The following is an 11,527-nucleotide window of genomic DNA, read 5'->3' on the forward strand; positions in this document are numbered from 1 at the left end:
CGGCGCGACCCCAATCACAGACTTGTTTACAGTTTCGTCTAATGAACCTCGGTGTCTCTCCCTCCCTCGTTATTTCCCCCAACTTTTCTGAAAAATAGCCTCAAGTGCTCCATAAACAGATCAATTCCGCCGACGTGAAAATCCATCACAGAGCCGACGACTTCACACGTCAGGCCTCCGAGATTTGGGAGCAGGGCTGGTTCATCTTTAGCACCCTGCGTGTCCGTGTGTGTGTGTGTGCGTGTGTGTGTTTTCTACATGGCTTAATGGGATGCGTCCATTGCCACATTGTTTCCAGGCACTGGGGAGTTCTGCTGCATATGTAGCAGTGGCAGTTCTGATACCTTCAGACGCGTCAGTTTACAGCAAAACAAACTGGACCTGTGTGTTTTGACTGGAGCACCTACCAGAGCCCTGCAGCCCCCCCCCCCCCCCCAGCTCTGGGCTTCATGCCAGCACCTATGTTGTGTTTTAAAGTCAAAACATGTCTGGATCTCCATGTGGATATGCGAGCTGGAATAAAAGGGAAGAGGTTCCCGCTGCTGCATTATGTGACCTTTCTTTTAAAGTGCGAGGTCCTGCTCTGCTGATGCTGCATGAGGCTCCGCCTGTCACTTTCACACTATGATGATTTTTATGCAGCGCGACTGCCAAATCGCCAAGTTATCAAAAAAAAACCCAACAAATTCCCATTTTAGCCGGCAGCCAAATTTATCACTGGAGAACCTGCTTGGAATGGATTACCATATGTGATGAAGGCCGGGCCTCCACAGTCTGCAGATATCATTCATGCGGTACGTTTACTCAAGGCAGCGCAAACTCATAATATTTAATGTCACCCTATTTTTTATTTGAGTGGAAGCATTTAAGGGTTTCTCATCTCCTAATGTATAAATGTGGGCTTTGGGAACTGTTTAAAACGACATCATCGTTGTGAGCTGAATTCTACGTTGTGTTGTTATATGGTCTAAAACCTTGGTTTAATGGACTCTGCATCCTTTATCTTTTGTATGTTTCTCTTTTGTCTTGCTGTGATTTGATTTCTAGAACCATGTTTAGCCATTCCATGACATTGTTAGGGTGCTAGGTTAGAATGAGCATTCCATATTTAATACATTTTGTATTATGGAATTTTTTGCTTATTCTGACTGATAATTCATAATTCTGTGATCAGTATTTTCTGAATATTCCTGAAGAAAACCATTTTCAAGCGTGTCGACTGCGACAGCCACTTGTTTTTGGCTACATGTAGCAAGCTACCTTCACCCGCCTAAATTACCCACCTAATTATTTATATATTATTATATATTTTATTATATTATAATTATATAATATAATTATATTATACATTTTATCAGCTGGTTGCTGTTTGCAGACCATTTTTGAGTCCAGGGTGCCGGTGGTCAGATCTCAAAAGCCCCCAGTGTGGTAGCGTGACGTTAGCATAAAAGTGCTTCCTCTCTTTTCAGACACGCACACAATGGCTCAGGCCACTTTTAAGACGTTTGCTTTGCGGGTACATTATCCAACGTAATGGCTTCATTTCTGGTCTCCTCCGCTGCAGAGAACACAGTGAAAGCCTGGCAATGTGAAGAATTACAGTGAGGATGAAGGGATAGGAGAACAGGAGTGAAAGAGAGGAAGGGAAGGAGGATATCGCAGAGCTAAAGATACAGCCAAAGGCTTTAAAGCTCTAAATCCCTTTTTCTTTAAGAAATGTGAAGGTTTTTTCCTTATTTAGCCCTCCTTCTTCACCTTTCCACCCTCCTCTGCCTCGTCTCATCATAAACACTTTAAATTTAAAATACAAAACCAGATGTTCTGCTATAGTGCCAACAAACTCCGGACATTAGCATGCAGCAGCCTCAAGTTGTCAAAGTCAGAATTAAATATGCTGTCACGCTGATTCAGTTTATCACACGGAAATTACCATTACAGTTATCCGTGAGCTCCGGCTTTTGTCTCATATTTGGTCCTTTTTTTATCGTGTTCTTGCAGAAACAACTTTGCCTCAAATTCCAATTTGAGTAACAGCCTTTGATAAATTAGATGTTAGACTCAATTAATAATTCTGTCCATGTTTCTGTCGAGGCTCATATTCAACACACCAGGAAACAGTAATATAATGTTCTGTCATCTGGCAAACTCCATGAAAATGGCCCCACGAAGGAGTGAATGAGCTGCTGCTAATGCAGTCAAAAGCTGTAAATGCCTCCATTTTCATGTCTGACCCCATCACATCACGAGGTGTCACTAAATAAGCAAACAAATTCGGCAAATTCAGATTCTCTCCACCTTCTTCACGCAGGTTAACACTCATTCCGTGTTTGGAGGAACTGTCCAACGTTATTTACCACAACATACCAACATTTGTGGCTTTTAAGACAAACAGATATTTTAAAAAAACAAGGTAGAAAACAGAGAGAGGATGTAAAGTGTGGTGATTAAAGCAAAAAAACCTATAAAACAACTGAATCCACATTGGTTTGACTCTCTTGTGTGTTCATACGAGGTGACGGATGTGTTATTTCTCTTTTGTTCTGTCTGTATTCGACATGCCTCCCACCCTGTATGCCTCCCATGCCTTTCCATTTTCGATGAACATACCCGAACTGACTGTTATATTAAAGAATTAAACAAACAGGTTTCAAGAGAAGAAACCCAGTCCAGTTGACAGAGAAAACTACCTTGGAAACAGGTGTCGATTCGCACGTGGAGGTGAAGACGTGGAAACGCGTTTGAATGTCAGGTATCATTGACGTGTCGTGAAAAGAGCAGAGATAAGAGGGCGGCGACGAAGGTGGAACGCCTGCGAAATACAAATACACGTGCGGCGAAATGACGGGAGAAGGAGCGCAGGCGCTACAGACTGTTTATTAAATGACAGTGACGCATTAAAGATGGAGGCTGAGAGGAGACAGGCGGAGACGGACCGAGAGGGGTATTAATTCTGACCCATAATCGCTACCTCTGTAATTGGGGTCGCACATCAGGCGAGGATGAGTTTGGAATGACACTGATTTTCTGCTTTACACACACACACACACACACACACACACACACACACACACACACACACACCTTCCGTATGGAGGGACACATTGAGGACAGCTCCATAAAGAAATCCCAGCAGGTCTGCTTGGAACACTGGAACAAAGTGAGATCTGGCTGGACTGATGCGGAATTCTGACGGCAACTGCAACAACAACATGAGAAACGCAACCTCACAGCCGCTGTCATAGTAACGACATCCCCGCACCGGGTTTCTAGTGTATTACGAGAGTGTTTTTCTGGGGCGTGATGTCGCTCAGCTTGTTCGCCACATTCGTTTTGCACAATAGAAAACAGCACAGCGGCGTTTCCATGCCAGGCAGTTCAGTTATGGCCTTCTGATGGTCGGGGTTGCTGCCTTGGCGCCCTTTAGGTTCCACGTGCACCCACACGTGCGCTTCAATCTTAGAAAAGCCTGTTCAAGGATGTCGCCCAGAGAAAATGGCGCTGATCATGTTTGGACAGGCGACTATACAGAAGCTGTAAGGTGACTGCATCTGACAACTGGCAACATCCCACCTGTCTCCTTGGCAACCAATAAAGGGAAAGATAGCTTTATCATCTATTATTGGTGGATTTTGAGGCTGATTAAATTTTAATGAAGAGGGTTCATGATCAACGTGACATGCTTGGGCCATCAAAAACACAATATTTGCAGATCAAGACACTTTCAAAGGAACATTAAGTGTTATTGTGAACCTCCATCAACCTCATGGAACACAACCAGTTGTGTTATTGTCTTTATCTTGAACATCCTTCAGTGTACGTGTGTCTAATTGCCATTCTGTGTCTTCTGTCTGCGCCACACAAAACAGCACCTGAATGAAATCTTCTCGCGCCGAAGTGCTCTGGTCATCGTTCTCATCCTTGTGCAAACTTAACTTTTGATCCGCTCCCCCTCCTTCTGGATCTGTACGGGATCAATATCGTAATAACCGGAGAGGAGCTGGCCTCATGATAATCAATGAGAGCTGCGTAAAACAAGGCAGAGGTAGACGGAGCGGAATCCTCCCGGCCAGCAGCAGAGCTGAATGTTTCTGGCACCACATTCATTACACTATTGAATAATCCATCGGCTCTGTCACAGCCCGACAAGAACAGAATAATCTCCAGTGTGGGCTCACGGCAGCAGGAAGAAGCCACGCTGATAATCCCTGTGATCTCGGAGGCGTATCTGCAGGAGACGCCGCCGAGATTAGAACAAAGCATCAGATTCACTCCCTGACATTTCGTCCCGATGGTATCGCCATGCAATTTAAAAACTGCCTGTAAATACTGCAGATATTGGCTGAAAAGGCTAAAGGCTATTGAAAGATTGAAAGATGCCCCCCCCCCCCCCCCCCCCCCCCCCCCAACACACACACACACACACACACACCTCAGATGGTTTGATTATTGACTGAGGCTATAAACTGGGATTGACATCATGTCGACATATATAAGTCAGGGAGAACATGAACCCAGGTGGGAAGAGAAACTCTCAGGTACGTGATCTGCCCCCTTCCACAAGTGTCTGGGAGAATTCTTCTGATATGCTTCTCTAGGAGGGCCTGAGGCACCTGTGGGTTGACTTTGCTGTGCCTTACACGCAGGGTTAATAAGGGTGCGCTGCTGGGAATCCACGCACACGACAGGAAAGCAGAACGAGTGTCTTTATTATCCACAGGGCCTGAGCAGGAGGGAATCACAGCAGAGAAATCTGGGGAAAAGATCAAATATTGCCGGTGCCTATAAGCATCAGGCGCATTAACAAGTCAAATGGAAAGGCGATGCTTCTGCAGTGAGCAAACCAGGGGAAATTGAATAAGCATAAACCATTATGAAGACATTAAATCCATGCACATTCATTTCAGACGGGGCACAGTGGCTTTTAACTAACTGCCAACCTGTGAAGCCAGATGAAGTAGCAGAGTGAGGGAGAGGACATTGGAGGTCTCCTGATCGTAAACAAGGCTTGTGGTGGACGGCCATGAAGTGGGAAATGTGAACGCGTTAGGAAATGTCCATGGGAGATCACGTAATAGTCTGTTTGGTGTATTAATCTCATTTTATTTCACATCATGTGGAGCTCATTGAGACTGCGACTCACCCTGACCTCGGGATATAGGGAAGCTCAAACAAGGATTCAGTGAGTCAGTAACGGAACGGAAGAAAAGTCCTTTCTGATAACGTTTCGGTGTGGGCGTCTGTTCGCTGGAACATAAAGCGGAGGATAGGTAGCGTGCTGTACTTAATAATGCATTTAACATCATAAAATGGTTGCTGTGCCTCACACAGGGGTCCGTCAGACATCAGTGTAGCGCAGCTGAACTTTTTCAGCCCACTCAACACGACTGACCTCGAGGGACGGAGCGCAGGATGGCCCTCATCACGCCACACTCTGGTCTGGGAGCTCAGGGGGCATGTGCCTCCCACTGGGGGAGGTGCTGATGGAGCCCCTCCAGCTGTTTGTGAGTCTGAGGCTGCTGCAGCAGGTGACCTGGATTTTCACAGGCCCGTAAACCCAAAATACTCGTGGTGGTCAGAGTTTGAGCCGTTTCGGAGCTCCAAGTTGGTGGGCTGGTCGTCCACTCCGGGCACGGAAACATCTGAATTTGAGGCCAGCAGCTCTCGGAATGTTTCCCGCCTCAGTTCCATTTCTGGCTCAGCGAAAGTTGAGCAATTAAATCAGGCGGCAATCAGACGTTCTTCCTCTTCACACCATCTCGACTGGAACAAAAGTAGTGATGGAAAGTTTTCACCAAATTTATTTAAAAATGTAAAGTCCTTTTAGTCTAAGAATTAAAGCCATTCTATTTAGAGTGCCTTCCATTTTTAGGGTTCAGAATCGGATGATAAACGGATCAGCAGCGATGAAGGATGCCTGAAGCTGAATAAGTCGATGGATAAGTTCACCAGAGAGAACGCAGACACTCAGAAGCTCCACTGGTGGCGACGGAAGGAGATTTACCGATGAAGTGACTGCTGACCGCAGCCCCACTCTGATCGTTTCACTTCCATTTGAGCATTGTGCCAGCGTAGAATGATGAAAAACATCTTTCCCAGTGTGTAACTGTGCACATATCCATCAGCCAGAGATGAACTGCTCCGTGCAGGATGTACTTGTAACTCACGTCACCACCACCTGATTGCTTTTTCGCTAATATTTATGTATTTATATTTCTCAAACTTCTAGGTGCTGCAGTCCTTTTTCTTTTTTTCCCTTCCATGTTGCCAAACTGGAGCAGACCTGAGAGCTTCTGACAGAGCAAGTGACAGGATGACAGACTGGGTAGGCAGAGCAAAGGCAGCGAGAGATGCTTCTGGACAGCTCCGTGTTACTTGTTATTCCTCTGTCGCATAATCATTCTGAGGCTGTTTACGCCCTGAACTTTAATTGGCATAGCTAATGCAGATGTGCAATGACTTTCAATAAGGATCAAGGATGCAAATAATGTAAAATGGGGACACGTTTCAAAAGCCGCTCCGTTCCCATGACTCTTTATCACAGCTTCTAGTGGAGAAAATTTCATTATAACTGAAGCTGTGCTGTATTTATTGGAGACCCATGCAGCTTTCACACTGCTATCTCTGGAAAGATACAATGGGGTTTTTTAAGCAGCGGTCATGGTTTCGCTCAGGTACCAAGGACGTGCTGCTGGACTGGAAACACTTCACTACACAAAAAGGGAAAAGTTGGACCGAGAAAATTTCAGACAGCTGCTTAGATTCGGTGCAGCGATATTGCGAAGAAAGTTCAGACAGATGGAGCGACAACTGAAGGCAAAGGAAAATGAGAGCCAGGAACAGGAGCGCCTGTGAGGCGAGACGGCTTCATGAAGCTCTGACACTGCAGCAGAAAAGAGAAGAGGAAGACGGACGGGTCGGCGGACGGACGGAGGGCGAAATAATTGAATAATTAATGAAAAAGATGCCTTTTAATAAAGACCCGATGGAAGGCATTTCTGCAGATCTGCATCAGCCACGGAGTGATTGAAAAAGAGAGGTAGGGGTGTGGAGAGTGTGGGTGGCCGTCAGCGCACAAGCCCAGAGCGATGAAACATTACACAGAATAATGAAGACAGTTCTGCTCTGTCACATCCCACATTAGCCTGGAGTCAGGCCGACCCCAAAGTGTCAACAAGTTAATAGATTGGGTTTTTGCTCCGCACCAAAGACAACAGTTATTTACAGAGCTCCTCTGGATAAATAAACATGCGTGGCCATTAATATCATGGCAGCAGGTGAAGCACAGCATAGAAGCATGATGTTGTGGAACCAGAAACAGGTTGTTCATACAGTCGCACTCACAGAAGAACTCTTCACCTTTGATGGGATTAAAAGTCTCGTTATGTTTTCATGAACCTCCAACGGCAGCATTAGATCACATGTGTATACACCTAATCAGTCCTGACTGCAAATGGGGGAGCAGCAAATGATAAATAAGTCCTGTGTAAATCATAAATCAAGCGTAGATGGGATTGACAGCAGCAGGCAGCAGATGTAGCCATGTGCCAGTCCCTCTCCAGTAGTGCTTGGCTTGTAGATAACTTTCCAGATCAGCTATGATTATGTTGCTTTATTAATTCAATCAGGCGGCTCCATCTGGCTGCTCTTTTATTAGTGGTTTCTTTTACTAATTTACTCTCCTGCAGAGGATAAGAGTGATGTCAGCAAAGGGAATGGGAAAAAAATAGTGTGGAGGAGACAGGGGACCTTTTGAAAACCCAGCAGTAATTGCCTTGAGTCATTAAAAGAAGAAAAGGTTTTGAGGATGAAAAATTGATCCGTAGATCTATTTAATCAAGCGCTAACTGTAAAGACGTCCTTGTGAGTGCTTCTGTCTGCAAACTACAAATAGATGCTACATTTATTTAAGTGTTTGACAGTCAGAGCGGAGCGGCACGTGAGGTCAGAGTCTGCCGTATTTCAATGTGCTCACCAACTGTGAGAGGCAGTAAATTCCAGCTAAAAAGATCGTCATGTAAAGCTTAAGAGTTATGTAAAGTTTAATAGAACATGTTTTAAAGTACATTTCATTGAGTGTACATAATAGCACTTGATTGTCTGCAAGGGTCAAGGTGCAAAATGAGTCAGAAGGCTGATGGTTATTCATTCATGCTGCATGGTGGTTGGCTTATTCACGCTTTTCACTTTTTCAATACATTTTGCTACCATTTTTATTAGATACCTGCAGTGAAAGTGAGTGAAAAGTGCCCCTTTGCCCCCTCTCAGACTTATACAAAGAAGCAAATCACTTCTTTTGATACATTCTGATGCTCCAAAAAGAAAAGAGAAAATCGATATTTCCCAATTCAGGCGGAAAAGATGGTGCTTAATAAAACACAATATAACAACTCGCTTCTGTTACATCTTAAATAGACTAAACATCACTTAAATTTGAAATCTTAATTGAATTGCAGGAACTCTTTCAAAGGGCACTGAATCATTCTTTGTCATCAGATTCATTCTTTTGTCCCTGTTCCAATGCTTATTAATTATCCTGCTCAGTTTTTAATTAATTTAGTTTTAGGGCCACCGTGTGCAAGAATTTAAAACAAAGACTTGTACAGACAAAGAGAGGAAAGAAATGTTTTCAGTTCCTAAATTGCTTTTATAAGCTCAAGGTGCACCACTGTGGGAGAATATAATAGGAGGAATTTGAGGGATAAAACAGACATAACGGGAACTCAATGGCTTCAGCACTTTTCTACAACTGAAGTTTCCAATGTGCTTCTTCTTCTTGGCCTTCATTTTTTTTTTAAAAGAGAGAGAGAAATACATAGCTCTTCTCTGCCAGTAATTACAATAAATACAGGTAGTAGAATTCATCCAATACAGCCCATAAAAAGATGAGGACACTTCCAGCGAGGGGCAGCGTGGTGAGGGTTTGACACAACGCTCAGTTCACGTGTTGTTTTGTCCGCGGGGATATTTCATCTGTTGCTGTTCGTTAGGCCGCCTGAGAGGCAGTTGTGCAGTTAGTGTTTCCAAACATTAGAGCTAACAGGTCTTAGCGTGGGAACGAGTTACTGAGGCCGGAAAAAAGGCGGCACCGACGTGTCACATTCATTCAAAAACAACACGATAATGTCATCTTTGTGTGCTCTTTGTTTCACTTTAATAAGAGCGGAGGAACTTGTTTTGGGATCTTTTCAACAGGTCATTTAACACAAACTTCAGTCAGTTCTTTAGTTTTGCAACAGCTCAAATATAATATCTCAATATTGATCCTTCCGGAGTGGAATTGTTTGGTATTTTTAGAGATTTCCTCCCCCTTAAAACTTTTATTCGAGTCAGTGTGAGTTTGTGGTGACTGTTACCGAGTGGGGTTCAGGAGGTCGAGGCAACAGGGTCTGTTTCCAGAGCCGCGTAGGTCAAGAGGTGACAACACTAGAGGCACCATCATAAAATCTGTGCACCTATATGTTTAGGGTACCTGCCTGACCAGTTATTGTGTCCATGTTGGATTTTTAGCAAATTTGCTGCCATGAGACAGTGTGATGATCAGCCCAATGACATGCACATTACGTTGAGCAGAAGCTCACACTTACCTCCGGGTGAGTGTGTGAGGGAATGGTGTGTGTCATCATCGCCCACTGACCACTCCTTCTCCAGCACCCTGTGAAGCTAATTAGGTAGAACTGCAGTGGACAAAAGATAAGGACAGGAACAATGAAACAGAATAATGACATAAACCAAAAGAAGCCGAATTTCAAATGAGTTTAAATGCCTAAAAATGAAAAGCCGCATCACTTCATCAGCGGCGGTCTGCAACACCATGATAAGCCACAATAAACAATAGCCCCCACTTCTTAATTAACTGGGAGCGCTGCACCATGTGGGCAAAAGAGAACCTTGCAGCCCTGCTATAAATTTACAATATTCCTCGTGGGTTTCATAGACGAAAGAGAATTGATATCAGAATTCATGTATAAAGTCATGAATCATAAACTATTAACTCATGTATTTACATGGCCTTGGGTGAAGAAAACACCACTCTCCTTCTCATTCCCTGCTGTCATTCCTGGCCTGAATCAATTCTCCTGTTGATTGTGTTTGAACTCACGGAGCCCATGAATATGTTGTTTTTGCCCACCATTTTGGTTAAAACAGGGGCGTCTGGCTCGAATGGAGGGTAACCGAGGTTGACTCGGTGTGGTTCTTTGTCCACCAGCTGGTTTATGCTGATGAAAGAGGGTCAGAGGGGTTATCATGTTACAGGAACCTCTGGCATAAAAGCACATCGTTGACGGAGCATTTCCATATGGATCCACCATTAGTTACATGTTCCCCGCGTTCCTCTGAAGTGGAAATCCAGGGTTCACGCGTAACATTAGATTTATTGTGTCTGCTCCCGCTCCTCTCAGCACCTGTCCCACAGGGCAAATTAATCTCATGCCCAAAACAGATCGCTCCTCTCTCCCTCTGTGCACGAACATCACACATCTGTAACAGCCATGACGGAAGGCTTCACATGTTTCTGGAGAGCATCGCGTGACGCCTCCACGGTAGTATTTGACCAATGTGGGTTTTCAGAGCTACTGAGTCACGCTCTTGGTACCCAAGGAGGCAAATGGCCACTGTTTTTAACTCTTGGACCAGAATAAATCAAAAACGATAGAAGATATCGCAGGTAATTTATGTTGCAGATGCTCTTTTGCCGATTTCAAGGGCTGATACTCCTGATCAATAATATTGACCTCAAACAGCGAGGGTGATGTACTTGAACAGCAACAGGTCATTTTTAAATCATCTTATTTTATATAAAACCAGAGACACGGAGAATTTGAAAAACGATGTTGAATCAGCTCAGTTGCATAGCCAAGTAGAGTTTGATGTATTTTTTAGTGGTGGAAAGTACACATTTGATCTCTGGTAACCGTACTGCGCATGATAATGAGGCACTGGTGCGTCTGTTTGGCTCTAGATATTTGTACATCATCTCTGAAGGTTTGATTAGAATGTGCTACATGTATCTCTGCATCGACGGCTCCAGATGCCAAATAAAGAGAAATATGATGTGATGTTGTCATTCGACCCTCACGGGGTTTCCATTTTCATAATATCATTCATCATTCTGCTATAATTTGCTCAGATTTCTTGAAAATCAGTCATTAATAAAGTGGTTGCAGACCACTTGGCAGCGGCATGTAGCATCTCCACATCTTCTGTCAGTGAGACTTTATTTACCATAATGATGGTGATAATAACAATAGACTCATGCACGCTGAGCTCATTTGAACTTTTGTTCTCCTTAAATGAGACATTTTGCCGTTATAACACACTAATAACTGCCACACTAGCAATTTTATTGAGGCAATATTAGTTTTAGAAATGTCTGTGTACGTACCGCAGTCGGCAGTATGCATTTCAGCTTTGTGTCAGAAAGTGCTGACACATAAGTGGACGACAACTGGCACCGAAAATTGTTACAAATGCGGATGCATCTCTAATCCTCTGTAATCCACTGTACAGATGTGGTTGTAGTAGTGGA

This window comes from Takifugu rubripes, chromosome 15 (assembly GCF_901000725.2).
Source record: "Takifugu rubripes chromosome 15, fTakRub1.2, whole genome shotgun sequence".
In the NCBI taxonomy this organism is placed as follows: domain Eukaryota; kingdom Metazoa; phylum Chordata; class Actinopteri; order Tetraodontiformes; family Tetraodontidae; genus Takifugu; species Takifugu rubripes.